Source organism: Sinohyriopsis cumingii, chromosome 12, assembly GCF_028554795.1.
Source record: "Sinohyriopsis cumingii isolate HCF-2022 chromosome 12, ASM2855479v2, whole genome shotgun sequence".
In the NCBI taxonomy this organism is placed as follows: domain Eukaryota; kingdom Metazoa; phylum Mollusca; class Bivalvia; order Unionida; family Unionidae; genus Sinohyriopsis; species Sinohyriopsis cumingii.
In genome coordinates this window covers 8,275,232-8,295,288 of record NC_142972.1, presented here as the reverse complement: position 1 = coordinate 8,295,288, position 20,057 = coordinate 8,275,232, and the positions used below count along the sequence as shown (strand labels likewise).

Sequence of the window (20,057 nt, the reverse complement as noted above, 5' to 3'; positions counted from 1 at the left end):
CACAACACACAATTCACATACCTACCTACAACACACAATTCACATGCATGCCTACAACTCAATTCACATACCTACCTACAACACTCAATTCACATACCTACCTACAACACTCAATTCACATACACACCTACAACACTCAATTCACATACCTACCTACAATACTCAATTCACATACCTACCTACAACACTCAATTCACATGCATGCCTACAACATTCAACTCACATACACACCTACAACACTCAGTTCACATATACACCTACAACACTCAGTTCACATACACACCTACAACACTCAAATCACATACACACCCAACACACACAACACACAATTCACATACCTACCTACAACACACAATTCACATGCATGCCTACAACTCAATTCACATACCTACCTACAACACTCAATTCACATACCTACCTACAACACTCAATTCACATACACACCTACAACACTCAGTTCACATACCTACCTACAACACTCAATTCACATATACACCTACAACACTCAATTCACGTGCATGCCTACAACATTCAACTCACATACCTACCTACAACACTCAATTCACATATACACCTACAACACTCAGTTCACATACACACCTACAACACTCAATTCACATACACACCTACAACACTCAAATCACATACACACCCAACACCCACAATACACAATTCACATACCTATCTACAACACTCAATTCACATATACACATACAACACTCAAATCACATACAGACCCACAACACACAATTCACAAACACACCTACAACACTAAATTCACATACATACAAAAATATATATGGTTCATATATCAGAAGATATTCAGTCTGTTAAGGAATTGAGCATATAATCTACAGCTATGGGTTGGCAGGCTGGCATTTTTAGTTTAGGTCAAGTAAAATTCTGGCCACTCTTTTGGCACAAACATTATTTCTGTCTTGATTTGCCCTCCTCTCTGTCCATATGTCCAATCTTTAAAGGTGTCCATTATAAGGAACAGACAAAATATTCTTGAGAAAATCCTAAACTCCACCCCACCCTTCATCACTGAAACATTTACTTTTTTCACCATGTTCTTTTGTTTAATGTCATCATATTTTTATTAACTTTAACGTGTCAACTAAATTAGATCATTTGTACTTTTAAACTGTAGAAACCTGTAAAAAGAGGGTGGTTAATTACCATTGACAATCCAATCTATCACTGGCTATATTTGAAATATTGAGGGCATTCCTGTCAATATTCATTATAATGAATGCCATGAAGCATAAAACAAGACCAAATGGAGCATGATTATTGAAGCCATTCTATACAGCACTGCTCATCACAGCAGAATGACAAATGTCTTCCAATGTTAATGAGGGAAGTTCCCATTATGTGGTGGCACTATAGATCAAAGTAAAGGGAATAATTACACTGTACACTGATAGCAGATCAGAAATTTAGTTTGATGTATTCATAATATTTAGTAGTTATTAATTTTGAACATTTAATGATGAGACCCATTCATTTTATTTTCTCAAAAAAATATCCATTAGTAGAATGCAGTCCCTTAAATAATACAATGATTTCTATAATACCAATCAATAGAATGCAGCCCCTTCGATAACATTCAGTGGTTTCTATAATACCAATCAGTAGAATGTAGACCCTTCAATAACAAACAGTAGTTTCTATAATACCAATCAGTAAAATGCAGTCCCTTCAATAACAAACAGTAGTTTCTATAATACCAATCAGTAAAATGCAGTCCCTTCAATAACATTCAGTGGTTTCTATACTACCTATCAGTAGAATGCAGTCCCTTCAATAACATACAGTGGTCTCTATAATATCAATCAGTAGAATGCGGTCCGTTTAATAACATAGTCATTTCTATAATACCAATCAGTGGAATGCAGTCCCTTAAATAACATACAATAGTTTATATAATACCCATCAGTGGAATGCAGTCCCTTTAATAACATACAGTAGTTTATATAATACCCATCAGTGGAATGCAGTCCCTTTAATAACATAGAGTGGTTTCTATTAGACCAATTAGTAGAATGCAGTCCCTTAAATAACATACAGTGGTTTCTATAATACCAATCAGTAGAATTCAGTCCCTTTAATAGCATACAGTAGTTTCCATAATACCCATCAGTGGAATGCAGTCCCTTAAATAACATACAGTAGTTTCTATAATACCCATCAGTAGAATGCAGTCCCTTTAATAGCATACAGTAGTTTCTATAATACCCATCAGTGGAATGCAGTCCCTTAAATAACATACAGTGGTTTCCATTATACCGATCAGAAGAATGCAGTCCCTTAAATAACATACTGTAGTTTCTATAATACCAATCAGTAGAATGCAGTCCCTTTAACAACATACAGCAGTTTCTATAATACCCATCAGTGGAATGCAGTCCCTTTAATAAAATACAGTAATTTCTATAATACCCATCAGTAGAATGTAGTTCCTTCAATAACATAGAGTGGTTTCTATAATACCAATCAGTAGAATGCAGTCCCTTTAATAACATACAGTAGTTTCTATAATACCCATCAGTGAAATGCAGTCCCTTTAATAACATAGAGTGGTTTCTATAATACCAATCAGTAGAATGCAGTCCCTTTAATAACATACAGTAGTTTATATAATACTCATCAGTGGAATGCAGTCCCTTAAATAACATTCAGTAGTTTCTATAATACCCATCAGTGGAATGCAGTCCCTTTAATAACATACAGTAGTTTCTATAATACCCATCAGTAGAATTCAGTCCCTTTAATAACATAATGGTTTCTATAATACCCATCAGTGGAATGCAGTCCCTTTAATAACATAGTGGTTTCTATAATACCCATCAGTGGAATGCAGTCCCTTTAATAACATAGTGGTTTCTATAATACCCATCAGTGAATGCAGTCCCTTCAATAACATACAGTAGTTTCTATAATACCCATCAGTGGAATGCAGTCCCTTTAATAACATACAGTAGTTTCTATAATACCCATCAGTAGAATTCAGTCCCTTTAATAACATAATGGTTTCTATAATACCCATCAGTGGAATGCAGTCCCTTTAATAACATAGTGGTTTCTATAATACCCATCAGTGGAATGCAGTCCCTTTAATAACATAGTGGTTTCTATAATACCCATCAGTGAATGCAGTCCCTTCAATAACATACAGTAGTTTCTATAATACCCATCAGTGGAATGCAGTCCCTTAAATAACATACAGTTGTTTCTATAATACCCATCAGTGGAATGCAGTCCCTTAAATAACATACAGTAGTTTCTATAATACCCATCAGTAGAATGCAGTCCCTTCAATAACATAGAGTGGTTTCTATAATACCCATCAGTAGAATGCAATCCCTTCAATAACATAGAGTGGTTTCTATAATACCCATCAGTAGAATGCAGTCCCTTTAATAACATACAGTGGTTTCTATAATACGAATCAGTAGAATGCAGTCCCTTTAATAACATACAGTAGTTTTTATAATACCCATCAGTAGAATGCAGTCCCTTTAATAACATACAGTAGTTTCTAAAATACGCATCAGTAGAATACAGTCCCTTCAATAACACAGGAAAATATTGAAAATAGCTCTTTCCTGTCAAAAACGAATGCAAAAAAGAGGGGTTGGTGGCAGTGATGGTTCAGTATAAAAGCCACCAGTTGCATTAGGAATTAACCTGATTGCTGCAGTATAAATTTCACATGTATGCTTTCTACATAAATCATTAGTTTGTTTTTATTTGTATCTTCAGTGTAAAATTATTCTCATTTTTCTGCAATAGGTCATTGTCGGGTGAAAATCCACCAGATAAACTGTCCATTGAGACCTTAATAACATACTGTAGTTTCTATAATACCCATCAGAGGAATGCAGTCCCTTAAATAACATACAGTGGTTTCTATAATACCCATCAGAGGAATGCAGTCCCTTAAATAACATACAGTAGTTTCTATAATACCCATCAGAGGAATGCAGTCCCTTAAATAACATACAGTAGTTTCTATAATACCCATCAGTGGAATGCAGTCCCTTAAATAACATACAGTGGTTTCTATAATACCCATCAGAGGAATGCAGTCCCTTAAATAACATACAGTGGTTTCTATAATACCCATCAGAGGAATGCAGTCCCTTAAATAACATACAGTAGTTTCTATAATACCCATCAGTGGAATGCAGTCCCTTTAATAACATACTGTGGTTTCTATTATACCAATCAGTAGAATGCAGTCCCTTAAATAACATACAGTGGTTTCTATAATACCCATCAGTGGAATTCAGTCTCTTTAATAACATACAGTGGTTTCTATAATACCCATCAGTGGAATGCAGTCCCTTTAATAACATACAGTGGTTTCTATAATATCCATCAGTGGAATGCAGTCCCTTTAATAACATAGAGTGGTTTCTATAATACCCATCAGTAGAATGCAGTCCCTTTAATAACATACAGTAGTTTCTATAATACCAAGCCAAAGAATGCAATACTTTCACTAACATAGTGACTTCTATAATAGCCATCCAGAGAATGCAGTCCCTTCAATAACATTCAGTGGTTTTTACTTTACTTTACCTATCCAGTGTCATGGAATTGTATAAATCTTTTTATTTATTAAATACATGTAATCGTTTTTTTTTGTGTACAACGATACCCAAGGGTAATTTATGTATATTGTACAAAGATATTGAAATAGTGAGTTCAGTTCATCCTAGGCTGCATGTGTGAAGTGCGAAGAATTTAGTAAGTTCATTAAAAAAACTTTTTGGAGAGATGTAATTTTGGCAGTATCCAATTGGAAAGAGGAACCGCAAAGTCCTAACGAGTATCTTTCCATGAGTGTTTTGTCCCCCCCCAAAAAAAAAATGTTCTATCAATACAAATCCTGGACAGAAGCTGGTTTTGAAATTGTGAATGATCTAGTAGATGATCATGGTAATTTAATACTTTCTGAAATAATAAAACAAAAAACTAGAAGCGATGATTTTTTGAAATACTTCTCCTTCATATCCAAAATTCCAAAAGCATGGAAAGAAGCCATAAAAAAACATTTAGTACATAATAATTTTGATAAACAGGAGGATAAAATAATGAACTTGCAAATACAAAAATCACTCAAGTTTGTTTACAAAGATTATTTAAAAAAAACTAAAAGGCAGCTGTAATCGGGTGTCATGCTACCCACGGTCCACTTTGTAGAAACCATACACAAAGTCCCCTCTTCTTGCAAGAGGTGTGGGTTGGCAGATCGTACCTTCTTTCAAGCTGTCCGCTTAATTTGGTTTTCATTATCTAGAGGTTGACCACCCTCGATATCATTGCCTGGTTCAAGTAAATATAAATATAAGTGGTGAAACTTATAGGTGGAATAGATAGAGATCTGAACAGATATATAGAACAAACCAACATGAGCCCCCGTACATGTAAACAAACAGTTTAATCAATTACATAAAACAACTGTGAGAATTCATTACATCAGGAATATACTCTGCTTTTAGATATAAACCTTTCACAGAATTACAAAGACACAAATATATTTAAATAAAGTAGCTGATCTGTTTACTGATAGATATAGTTCATCATAGGATCGAGTGAACAATCAAAGTCAATGCCTTGTACAATTGCATAACCTGCTTCTCCATCCACTCCACTTTCACTGTAGCTGTTCCTTCAACTTTCATCGGTCTTGCCTTTTTCGGTCCTCACTCTGTGCGTAGCACGTAGATTCACAGATACCTGGATCTCAGGATAAGTACGTCTCGCTATACGTCTCAGAGATAGTCTCAGAATTCGTCTCAGAATAATATGTCGCACCATACATCACAGAATTAATATGTCACACCATACGTTGCAGAGATAATACATCCCAGGAGCTATTTTCTCCCTTTGCTTTCAACGTTCCTCACTTCTATCACCAAATTTGTTCTTCGGTTTTTCCTTCGACAACAGTCCTCTTGGACAACAGTTTTATGAGAGAATTTCTCCCAAATTTCTCCCAGATTCTTCTTTACACTTGTTTTTCTCTTGCAGAAAAGCTTAGACTGATTAAATTGTTCAATGTGGCAATATTAAAACTAGGAAATTTAGTGTGGGAAACACGCCCCTTTTTAGCGTAACCAATCAGGATTAAGTATATTTGCTGCCTTTTTCCAGAGGCAACAAATCTGGGGTCAATTTGACCTTCTATGTTGCGAATATGGGTTAATGGAAATTCTCAATTTGTGACAATTTTACCATGAAATCAGAGTTTACCGTGTCCCTAATAGTCCATCTGGCTGCTGTATAAACAAATGCTTAATTAAGAATAAAATTCTCCCCTTGAAAAGACATTACCAGTCATGGCAGTATGGTGATTTGACACTCGCATGTCCCCATAAATCTAATTAATTGTTCTTGGGTCTCAAGTTAATGTGTACTTCATAGATCGCCAGAAATTTGCCCCTTCACAGCAACACGCTGTGAAGCAAGAAACTTGGATGCAAGTATTTAATAAAAATATAAGTAGTGAGGAATGGTCTGAGATTAATTGCCAGATGAAACGCTGTACCAAGGATACCAAGCAGATCTCTTTTAACTTTAAATTAATCCATTGAATAATTGCTACTAATGATTTTCTGAAAAGAATTAAGATATTAGATGACAACAGATCTACTTTCTGTAAGAGTGAAAATGAAAGTGTTGAGCATCTCTTTTATGATTGCAGTATTATTTCACAGTTTTGGCACAGTTTTATTAAAGTTTTTGCACCTTTTTGCCCAAATATTGTACATTTGTCCAAAAAAGAAACATTCATAGGAAGTGATCAACTGGACAGTTTGGGTAATTTCCTGCTTATTTTGGCAAAATATTATATTTATACATGCAGATTCAATATGAAAAATCCTTCTATTTTTGCTTTTAAGCAAATAGTTCCAATGCATAAGAACATTGAAAAATACACTGCTAAGGCAAATAAAAAAGATGACAAATTTCTCCAAAAGTGGACCTCAATAATGGATATGTAACTTGTATCATAGTCATTGGTAAACGGGAACAAAATACTGTAATATCACAAAGTCCATGTCACCTAGATTGTGTGCCTTATGCATGTGTGTGTGTGTGTGTTTGTGTGTGTGTGTGTGTTTTCCTTTTCCGTAGATTATATTTATTATTGCTAGATTATCTGATAACCAGAAATGTTTGATTGTAAGGTGACCTTGGGATGGTTCCTTGATCCAGTAGTCAACCTATTACAGGGTTAATAAAAAAATAAAAAAATATAAAAAATGTTGTAATACTGTTCATGGAAGCCACAGAAAAGACCCATGTGGAAATGCTGTTCATAGAAGCCACACAAATGACCCATGTTGTAATGCTGTTCATAGAAGCCACACAAATGACCCATATTGTAATGTTGTTCATGAAAGCCACACAAATAACCCATGTGGTAATGCTGTTGACAGAAGCCACACAAATGACCCATGTTGTAATGCTGTTCATAGAAGCCACAGAAATGACCCATGTTGAAATGCTGTTCACAGAAGCCACAGAAATGACCCATGTTGAAATGCTGTTCATAGAAGCCACAGAAATGACCCATGTTGAAATGCTGTTCACAGAAGCTACATAAATGACCGATGTTGTAATGCTGTTTATAGAAACCACAGAAATTTCCTATATTGTAATGCTGTTCATGAAAGCCACACAAATGACCCATGTTGTTTTGCTGTTCATGTCTGGCTATGTATTGGTCTTTCTAATGCTGTTAAACAAATAAAAATTTAAATTCCTAAAAAGAATATTATTATGTTCCTGCTGAATATTCTAGTGAAAACAAAGCTCTTGTTTTAACTTGATTGTCCATGTTGAAGTTTTCCTCTGCTCAAAACTACTGATGTGGGAAATTGGTCATCAGTTACTTCAATAATGAGAAAAGCTGAGATTAATCCTGAGGAAAGTCCGAGGTTAGTCGAACACACTGTCATTTAAAAGTTCCTAGAAAGTCTGAGGTTAGAGGTTAGTATGGGCAGAACACATTGCCATTTAAACATTCCTAGGTATGAATATTAACAATGAACCACTGACCAGTTCAATTGCCAGCAAGGTGTGAATGGTAACATAATGAACCACTGACCAGTTCAATTGCCAGCAAGGTGTGAATGGTAACATAATGAACCACTGACCAGTTCAATTGCCAGCAAGGTGTGAATGGTAACATAATGAACCAATGACCAGTTCAATTGCCAGCAAGGTGTGAATGATAACATAATGAACCACTGGCCAGGTCAATTGCCAGCAAGTTGTGAATGTTAACATAATGAACCACTGACCAGTTCAATTGCCAGCAAGGTGTGAATGATAACATAATGAACCAATGACCAGTTCAATTGCCAGCAAGGTGTGAATGGTAACATAATGAACCACTGGCCAGGTCAATTGCCAGCAAGTTGTGAATGTTAACATAATGAACCACTGACCAGTTCAATTGCCATCAAGGTGTGAATGGTAACATAATTGACCACTGACCAGTTCAATTCCCAGCAAGGTGTGAATGGTAACATAATTGAACACTGACTAGTTACCACTGACCAGTTCAATTGCCAGCAAGGTGTGAATGGTAACATAATGAACCACTGACCAGTTCAATTGCCAGCAAGGTGTGAATGGTAACATAATTGAACACTGACTAGTTACCACTGACCAGTTCAATTGCCAGTAAGGTGTGAATGGTAACATAATGAACCACTGGCCAGTTCAATTGCCAGCAAGATGTGAATGGTAACATAATGAACCATTGACCAGTTCAATAGCCAGCAAGGTGTGAATAGTAACATAGTTGACCAGTGACCAGTTCAATTGCCAGCAAGGTATGACTCATAACAAGAGCAGTTGGAAGGAAGTGTTTGGATGGTTGAGTCGGAGTGATGGGTTACCTTTGCCATTTTGACTGTGTAAAACAAAATTCAAGTCTTTGGAAGGTTTTGATATTTTTTGTTCAATGTTCATTAAACTTTCACCATATACTTGCAAACCTTATGTAAATCATTAGGATTTCTTTTTTCAATAAAAAAGTCAATTATTGTTTAGCAATGTGAAAATAAAAGAACCAATATTTTTATGGTTGGTTCAAAGTTAAATTACAAAAGCATGTGTATCTTTATATAAAAAACATGAGATATACAGCTTTGAAATTTGAAAGAGATAAACAGCTTGGAAATTTCAAATGAAATTAACAGCTCTGAAATTTCAAATGAGATATACAGCTTGGAAATTTCAAATGAGGTATACAGCTTGTAAAGTTCAAAAGAGATATACTGCTTTGTAAAGTTCAAATGAGATTGGATTTTCAAGTATTCCCTGTGGTAATAACCTGCTGTAATAACATACTGCAGGAAACAATGATTGGAGGAAAAGAAAAATCAATCTTCCATTTTGGTCTCCTATTGTTGATGAAGTATTTCATTGAACAAAGTCTATTGAATGTAATCTGGTTTTTAAATGAAATCCAAGTCCTATTTAGGATTTTATTGTATTTTGTTATTCAACACAATGAACTAACATATCGCGAAGCTCAAGATCTCAAGATTTCTCTGGATTTAATATGACATTTAATATAACATTTATTATAATATTTAATATAACATTTAATATAACATTTATTATAATATTTAAATTAACATAATTTGTAGAGACAAAATGTATCTGAAAAATTGTATTTTCATGTCTATGATGTAGACTGAGCTGTGAGCAATGTACATAAAGAATGAGCAATGTAGACTGTGTATTGTCAAGTGTAAGATGTAGTCTGAACTGTGAACAATGTAGACTGTGTATTGTCAAGTGTAAGATGCAGTCTGAACTGTGAACAATGTAGACTGTGTATTGTCAAGTGTAAGATGTAGTCTGAACTGTGAACAATGTAGACTGTGTATTGTCAAGTGTAAGATGAAGTCTGAACTGTGAACAATGTAGACTGTGTATTGTCAAGTGTAAGATGTAGTCTGAACTGTGAACAATGTAGACTGTGTATTGTCAAGTGTAAGATGTAGTCTGAACTGTGAACAATGTAGACTCCAGTCTATAATAACATAATATGTAAATATATTTGAGTCAACATCATTCACTGGAAATCATTTGAAAGATCCAGATTTACTTGTACAAGTATGGGACTTTATTTTTCATCAGGTCCCCCCCCCACATGCCATACCAAAAATTTGGTAGACATCACAATGAATTAAGCTTTTTGGATGTCGTGGATACTTGATGGATGGTTCTGGTCTTGCAAGATACTTGAAAACTCTATATGCAGTTGATGACTGGAAAAGCTACTGCAACAGCTAAAAGAGGTCACTGTTTTGTGGATGCTGCATTGAATATTCTTCTTTTGGAATAAACTTTCCAGTTGTCAATACCTTGGAAGCTTAATCACAATGATATTTTACATTAATGATGGAGAAATAGATATGTATTCTGTATAATGAATAACGTTATCGTTCTGGGAGATTAATATGGAGAGTGAAGGCATAAATATATACTCTCGTCCTTATAACCATTAACTGAGTTTATATCAGCAGTGGATGCTATCTACATAACCAGAAACTGTTTCTAATGTCATTAATATTGATTAATTAAGAAAAGTGTTATTGCATAATTCAGTTGCTTTACTAAATTTTTCTTTGCTGCACATTGCATGGACTGTGTATGGACTGTATGCATACTGTGCATTGCATGGACTGTGTATGGACTGTATGCATACTGTGCATTGCATGGACTGTGCATGGACTTTATGCATACTGTGCATTGCATGGACTGTGTATAGACTGTATGCATACTTTGCATTGCATGGACTGTGTATGGACTGTATGCATACTGTGCATTGCATGGACTGTGTATGGACTGTATGCATACTGTGCATTGCATGGACTGTGTATGGACTCTATGCATAATGTGCATTGCATGGACTGTATGGACTGTATGCATACTGTGCATTGCATGGACTGTGTATGAACTGTATGCATATTGTGCATTGCATGGACTGTGTATGGACTGTATACATACTGTACATTGCATGGACTGTGCATGGACTTTATGCATGCTGTGCATTGCATGGACTGTGTATAGACTGTATGCATACTTTGCATTGCATGGACTGTGTATGGACTGTATGCATACTGTGCATTGCATGGACTGTGTATGGACTGTATGCATGATGTGCATTGTATGGACTGCAGATGCAACTTGATATAGCATTACATCATGTCACATGTCATTTCATGGACCTATCTCAAAGCTCACATCTCAGTTCTCAGGTCTTTTTTTGTCTCTCTGAACTGTCACCTAGAAACTTTTGTTAAAGATCAGGGAATGAAACATTTTCCCCAAGTAAAATCATAGCTTGAGGGAATGAAATGTTTTCCCCATGTAAAAATCATAGATTGAGGGTGTGACATGTTTTCCCCAAGTAAAATCATAGCTTGAGGGTGTGAAATGTTTTCCCCAAGTAAATAAATGTAATATTCTATTTATCACATGAAGGAGAAACAATCAAATTCAGTAATTTCTCTTCTGTCATGCCTACCATGGTGAAGTTATAAAACACAGAGCTGTAAATTGCTTGGGCCAACATCAAAATTAACCAGACTTTGATTGTCCTGTCTTAGAGAATGTTAAAGGAAAGGTGTAGAAATGGAATAGTGACCTTGAACTTGGGTATAACCTTGACTGTGATACATTACAGTTCTCAGTTTCATGGCGAATTATGCATCACAAAAATTTTACCAGGGTTCATTCCTGTACCTCAAACAGCATATAAATAGTTAATTCCTGTACCTCAAACAGCTTTTATACACCATGGTTCATTCCTGTACCTAAATCAGCTTTTATATACCATGGTTCATTCCTGTACCTCAAACAACTTTCAAACACCATGATTCATTCCTATACCTCAAACAGCTTTCATACACAATGGTTCATTCCTATACCTCAAACAGCTTTTATGCACCATGGTTCATTCCTGTACCTCAAACAGCTTTCATACACCATGGTTCATTACTGTACCTCAAACAGCTTTTATATACAGAGAAAATAATCACTTGAATAGAATAATTTAAAGAAATCAATTCCAGCCCACATGAACTACTGGTCACAACAAATACAAATTGATTCTGTTACATCTTAAGTATGTATAAATATTTTTTCCAGTAACAAGATTATAGTCTTTTTTTTTTTACCTCAGGTCACAAATAACATTTTCTATTTAAAAAAATACCTAATGGAAAATAACCTTTAAAAAAGTTCTTAATGTTTACAAAGAGAATATTATCTAAAATTACAAGTCTGTTACTAAAATTATAATATATAACCTGGACAATGTCAGGTACACCAGGTAAATTGTAGAGAATCCCAATAACTTAGACCCAGACTCAAATAAACACATTTACTTCTATTAATAATGGTCCTGATAATAAACCCATAAACATAGGGAATATTTAGCTATTAATTAGTTGTTTACAGAATAAAAATAAATAAATAGAAAAAAATATTTCAGGCCAAGTAGAAAATAAACTTGATTTTGGACAAGGTTAAGTCCAACATACAATGTTACATTACAATAGCATATAATGAAACATCATTTTTTAATAAAAAAAACAAATTAACAAAGACTGCAAATTAATTATACATAACAATCTCAAACAGCTGTAAGTAAGAAAGCAGAAAAGCAATTGTAATTAAAACCAAAATTATTGACCTTTGACCTTGGCAATGAAGATAGGAACAACAATTTGGCATGCAACACACCTTTTATTACTGATATATAGTTAACTCAAGTTTCATCCCTTTTTATTGATTTGAAAGGAAAATGTAACAGAAAATGTCAACATATAATACCATGACAGTGAGGTTCAAAATCAACCCCCCCCCCCCCCATCAAATGTATGCCAAGTTGAATCACTTTACCTCAAACAGTTCTGAAAGTTGCTGAGTGGAAAAGAAAGTGTGAAAGAAACAAAAAGTGCTGAGTCATGATCTTGACCTTGAGGATTGGGCCCTCCCACCCACCCCGGCCCAGTATAGTACACAACACTTCTTCTAATGATTATGAACATGTATACCAGGTTGTATCCCTTCACCTGAGACAGTTCAAAAGGTACAATATTTGACCTTGATTTTTAAGATAGGACTCCTTGTGTTTTAGCTTAAGTACCCCCTAGTTATGAAGTACATGTATACCAGGTTTTATCCCTTAATCTGAAATGGTTTAAAATGAATGAGTAGAAGAAATAATGTGTGATCTTGACTCAGAAGAACCTCGCTGTGGTATGACTTCTAGTGAGGATGTGAACTTTCATCACAAAAACAGTTCTAAAGTTATAAAGCTGAAGGTAAAGTATGATGGAAAACATAAAATATTGAGCTGGAACCCAATATGGTGTTTTGCCATCTAGCGATGATATACAAGTTTCATCCCTTAATTGCAAATGGTTTTAATGTTATAGATTGGAAGGGAAAGTATGACTGATGAATTGAAATGGATGGCCAGTCTGCCATTAGGATGGATTGAAACTTGGATACTTTGTATGTCTCCTGCATTTCTTCATAATAGACTTGATTTCATTTAATAAAGCAATAAAAGCAATAGTGAAACATCTTGAAAATATATGCTTTGGATATCATGTATTTATTCTACATTATGATACAATGTCAATTATGTCTTTATCCTACATTATGATACAATGTCATCGATGTCTATTTTCTACATTATGATACCATTTCATTTATGTCTTTATCCTACATCATGATACAATGTCATTGATGTATTTATCCTACATCATGATACATTTCATTTATGTCTTTATTCTACATCATGATACAATGTCATTGATGTATTTATCCTACATCATGATACAGTGTCATTTATGTCTTTATCCTACATCATGATACAATGTCATTGATGTATTTATCCTACATCATGATGCCATTTCATTTATGTCTTTATCCTACATCATGATACAATGTCATTTATGTCTTTATCCTACATCATGATACAATGTCATTGATGTATTTATCCTACATCATGATACTATTTCATTTATGTCTTTATCCTACATCATGATACCATTTTATTTATGTCTTTATCCTACATCATGATACAATGTCATCGATGTCTTTATCCTACATCATGATACCATTTCATTTATGTCTTTATCCTACATCATGATACAATGTCACTTATGTCTTTATCCTACATCATGATACCATTTTATTTATGTCTTTATCCTACATCATGATACAATGTCATCGATGTCTTTATCCTACATCATGATACCATTTCATTTATGTCTTTATCCTACATCATGATACAATGTCACTTATGTCTTTATCCTACATCATGATACCATTTCATTTATGTCTTTATCCTACATCATGATACCATGTCATTTATGTCTTTATCCTACATCATGATACCATTTCATTTATGTCTTTACCCTACATCATGGTACAATGTCATTTATGTCTTTATCCTACATTATGATACCATTTCATTTATGTCTTTATCCTACATTATGATACAATGTCATCGATGTCTTTATCCTACATCATGATACAATGTCATCGATGTCTTTATCCTACATCATGATACAATGTCATCAATCTCTTTATCCTACATCATGATACAATGTCATTGATGTATTTATCCTGCATCATGATACAATGTCATTGATGTGTTTATCCTACATTATGATACAATGTCATTTATGTCTTTATCCTACATTATGATACCATGTCATTTATGTCTTTATCCTACATTATGATACCATGTCATTTATGTCTTTATCCTACATTATGATACAATGTCATTTATGTCTTTATCCTACATTATGATACCATTTCGTTTATGTCTTTATCCTACATCATGATACCATTTCATGTATGTCTTTATCCTACATTATGATACAATGTCATTTATGTCTTTATCCTACATTATGATACCATTTCATTTATGTCTTTATCCTACATCATGATACCATTTCATGTATGTCTTTATCCTACATTATGATACAATGTCATTTATGTCTTTATCCTACATTATGATACCATTTCATTTATGTCTTTATCCTACATCATGATGCCATTTCATGTATGTCTTTATCCTACATTATGATACAATGTCATTTATGTCTTTATCCTACATTATGATATCATTTCATTTATGTCTTTATCCTACATCATGATACCATTTCATGTATGTCTTTATCCTACATTATGATACAATGTCATTTATGTCTTTATCCTACATTATGATACCATGTCATTTATGTCTTTATCCTACATCATGATACCATTTCATTTATGTCTTTATCCTACATCATGATACAATGTCACTTATGTCTTTATCCTACATCATGATACAATGTCATTTATGTCTTTATCCTACATTATGATACCATTTCATTTATGTCTTTATCCTACATTATGATACAATGTCATCGATGTCTTTATCCTACATCATGATACAGTGTCATTGATGTCTTTATCCTACATCATGATACAATGTCATCAATGTCTTTATCCTACATCATGATACAATGTCATTGATGTATTTATCCAACATCATGATACAATGTCATTGATGTATTTATCCCACATTATGATACCATGTCATTTATGTCTTTATCCTACATCATGATACAATGTCATTTATGTCTTTATCCGACATTATGATACCATGTCATTTATGTCTTTATCCTACATTATGATACCATTTCATTTATGTCTTTATCCTACATCATGATACAATGTCATTTATGTCTTTATCCGACATTATGATACCATGTCATTTATGTCTTTATCCTACATTATGATACCATTTCATTTATGTCTTTATCCTACATTATGATACAATGTCATCGATGTCTTTATCCTACATCATGATACAATGTCATTGATGTATTTATCCTACATTATGATACAATGTCATTTATGTCTTTATCCTAGATAATGCTATATCATTAAAAAGTATGATATGGGTTTATATTAAACTTAAATAACATAATATTCATGCGATAAATATACAATAATGAATAGTTTTGTCATTGCAAGGACAAGTTTGTAATAATTTTGTACTTACCGTAGTGCAAAATAAACTTTCCTCTACTCTATGGTCAAATGGATCCTGTACATCATGCTGTGCAGCCTCACTGCACCCACAAAATCTAATTTGTCTGGTACAAACTATGTCAGCTGATAATGATCTCTCTTGTCTCCATACAAACTGACTGAATATTTTGTATAAATTCCAAATCAAATTCTTATTTCACCATGGCCTGACAATTTGTCACAACTTTTGTGTGAAACATTACAGCAGAGCACAAAATAAGTTTCTGATTTCACCAATCTGGTGGCTTTGTCTGCAAAAGATCAATCAACCCTGTCACTCCTCAACTTGATGTGGCACTCACAATGCAAGCATTTTGTGGATTTGAGCCTTAAACAGTCTGAGAGAGTTCACTTAAGGGATTAGAGTATTGTAGAAAATTTCCCATTAATAAAACTATATCTGATGAATGAGCATCCTGTGTACCATATTTACTTGCTTACAACACATCCTTAATTATAATAGCTACCCATGCATAAGTCACCAGTAGAGTAGGTCATGTACTATTTGTTTTACTAATGACTAAAATCCAGTAGTACAATATACTCTGATCTGACAGTCCTCAATTAGATGGCAGGTTGAAGCTGGCTATCAGTTGTATATGGTGTAAAACAATGTGGCTTCTACACAGTTTATCAAGGGCCTGGCAACATTCAGTAGCACTTTGCAACAGGTATGCACACTGCATTAAGAGATATTGAAATCTCTGTAAATAAAAGGGGGTCTTCACGGGGGAGTGATTACTTTTTCAGGTAGATTTAATTCAAACATGGCTCTTGCCCTTGATTGGATAGCAATTAACATATTCATTTCCTTGAGATAAACCCTTCACTGAAAATGAAACTTAATGTCTGAAACAATTTCAAAATAATGCTTTTGGGAATGAGCACAAAGCTGTAATTGTTATTTCACTCACAGTAATGCATACTTCTGGAGAATATTAATTCAAACAGCTAATTAATTAATTTCCTTTTAAACAAAAACTTATGGGTCTCAAATTCCCAGTATGTTTGTGATTGAAACATACACTGTTGAATATCATAGGTACTTCCATATAGTTGAGTCCAACTGCAAACAGCACAGACAAAGATCTGCCATTGCATAACACACTCACAGATGACAGTCTAGGTTGCTTGTTCTCCTGATTATGCCTAACAAACTGCATAAACTCTGATCTTCCAGTGCTTTATGGGATGGCAGATCTGGGTCTGTGCAGTTTGCTGTTGGACTTGACTATGAGCATCTTTGTGGGGATTACTGTTGTATTAGTCATGTGACATAAATTTGCTTATCTGTCCAATACAAAAATATCCTGACATCAATACATGCCTGGAAAGTACATTTTTTGCTCAATGTCAAATCAAGAGTTTTATTTAATGTCTTCAGATCTCATATATACTGTTTAATACATCATATGATATGTTCTCATTTCCCATTGGCTAATTTAAAGACTAATTTAAGGCAGTATGCATTTCCTGTTGACTCTGGGATATTATACTTGGCAATGGTCACTATACCTGTTCCAGTGGATATTACTCCCATGCACAGACAATATACTATGATGATGTAACATGATGTACTAAATCTGTTATTGTCTTCTCCCCTAAGAACAGTTCTCCTACAGTGCACTCTGGAGTGATATTGAAGCCTATTCTACATCTCAAGGCTCTATATCAACCAGACAACACTATGGGAGAACAATTCTCATATATATATATATATATATATATATATATATATATATATATATATATATATATATATATATATATATATATATATTATATGGTGGGCTATAGTACCCTCAACTTCAGTTCAGGGCACTATGTTCACCAGATAACACTACAGGATAACATTTCAACCATTAAATCCTAGAAGCAAACAGTTCTCCAAGTTGGTGTTGCATGGTATCATATAGTGTCATGGGATTCAGTTCAGGGTACTTTATCCACCAGACAACACTAATGGAGAACAATTCCCAGCAGTGTTATACTATGGGGAACAGTGCCCTGATCTTCAGAACTGGGCATTATATCCGCCAGACAACAATAGTAGTGTTATACTATGGGGAATAGTGCCCTGATCTTTAGAACTGTGCATTATATCCACCAGACAACACTAGCAGTGTTATACTATGGGGAATAATGACCTGTTCTTTAGAACTGGGCTTTACAGTCACCAGACAACAGTAATGCAGAACAATTCCCAGCAGTGTTATACTATGGGGAATAGTGCCCTGATCTTTAGAACTGGGCATTACAGCCACCAGATAATGCTAATGGAGAACAATTCCCAGCTGTGTTATACAATGGGGAATAGCGCCCTGATCTTTAGAAATGGGCATTATATCCACCAGACAACACTAGTAGTGTTATATTATGGGGAATAATGACCTGATCTTTGGAACTGGGCATTACAGCCACCAGACAACACTAGCAGTGTTATACTATGGGGAATAGTGCCCTGATCTTTAGAACTGGGCATTACAGCCACCAGATAATGCTAATGGAGAACAATTCCCAGCTGTGTTATACAATGGGGAATAGCGCCCTGATCTTTAGAACTGGGCATTATATCCACCAGACAACACTAGTAGTGTTATATTATGGGGAATAATGACCTGATCTTTGGAACTGGGCATTACAGCCACCAGACAACACTAGCAGTGTTATACTATGGTGAATAGTGCCCTGTTAATTAGAACTGGGCGTTACAGCCACCAGACAACACTAATGGAGAATAATTCCCAGCAGTGTTATACTATGGTGAATAGTGTCCTGTTCTTTAGAACTGGGCATTACAGCCACCAGACAACACTAATGGAAAATAATTCCCAGCAGTGTTATACTATGGTGAATAGTGTCCTTTTCTTTAGAACTGGGCATTACAGCCACCAGACAACACTAGCGGTGTCATACTATGGGGAATAGCTCCCTGATCTTTAGAACTGGCATTACAGCTACCAGATAGTCCTGCTGAGGAAGAGTTCCCTACACTTTAAGTGGCCTGAGATGTAGACACTATATCCATCAAATAGCATACCAAAAATACCAGGAGCAAATACCAACAAAGATAAAGCTGAAACACTAGCTAAGCACTTTGCAGAAATGAGTAGTAATAAAAACCACACCAACTCATTCCAACAACATAGAAATAAAGTAGAAAGAACTCATAGCAAGCTATTTACTGACAATGGCAACCAAAATTCTTACCTAAATAAAGATATCACAACTGCCGAATGGGATAAAGCACTAAGTACCAAAAAAGAAACTTCCCCTGGAGAGGATAAAATAGGATATACTATGTATAAAAATATTCCAAATAACATCAAACAATCGATAATTAAATTCTTAAATAAAATCTGGAAAACAGGAAAATTACCTAATAAATGGAAAACTGCTATAGTTATTCCTATCCTGAAACAAAACAAGGACCCCCACCACGTCAGCTCATACAGACCTATCTCCTTAACAAACAATATATGCAAAATTATGGAGACAATAATAACTAATCGCCTGAAGTGCCACCTAGAGCAAAATAATTTAATATCCGAAAACCAATGCGGATTTAGGAACAAATGATCCACCACGGATCAACTCATAAGACTGGAAACAGCGATTAAATTAGCCTTTAACTCAAAAAGGAAAGCAGATAGGAATCTAATAGCGGTATTCTTAGACTTAGAAAAGGCATTTGACCTAGTATGGACCAAAGGCTTACTAGCCAAATTAAATCACTATGGAATTACTGGTCAAATGTTCAACTTCATCGAAAACTTCTTAACGGACTGCAAAATAATAACTAGAGTTGGAGACACACACTCTGAAATACACTCCCTAGAAAATGGAACTCCACAAGGCAGTGTACTCAGTCCCACACTTTTCAACTTAATGATCAATGACCTAGA

General features: G+C 34.6%; 1 protein-coding gene across 1 annotated transcript in view; it reads right to left on the bottom strand.

Moving 5' to 3' along the window:
- The window catches only part of LOC149785976 (popeye domain-containing protein 1-like), a 153,615-nt gene extending 136,945 nt beyond the window's left edge, over positions 1-16,670 (bottom strand). The window contains exon 1 of the mRNA XM_089976236.1: positions 16,124-16,670. The gene's annotated coding sequence lies outside the window, so the exon portion shown is untranslated. The remainder of the gene's footprint in view (positions 1-16,123) is intronic.
- Positions 16,671-20,057: the final 3,387 nt, after the last annotated feature.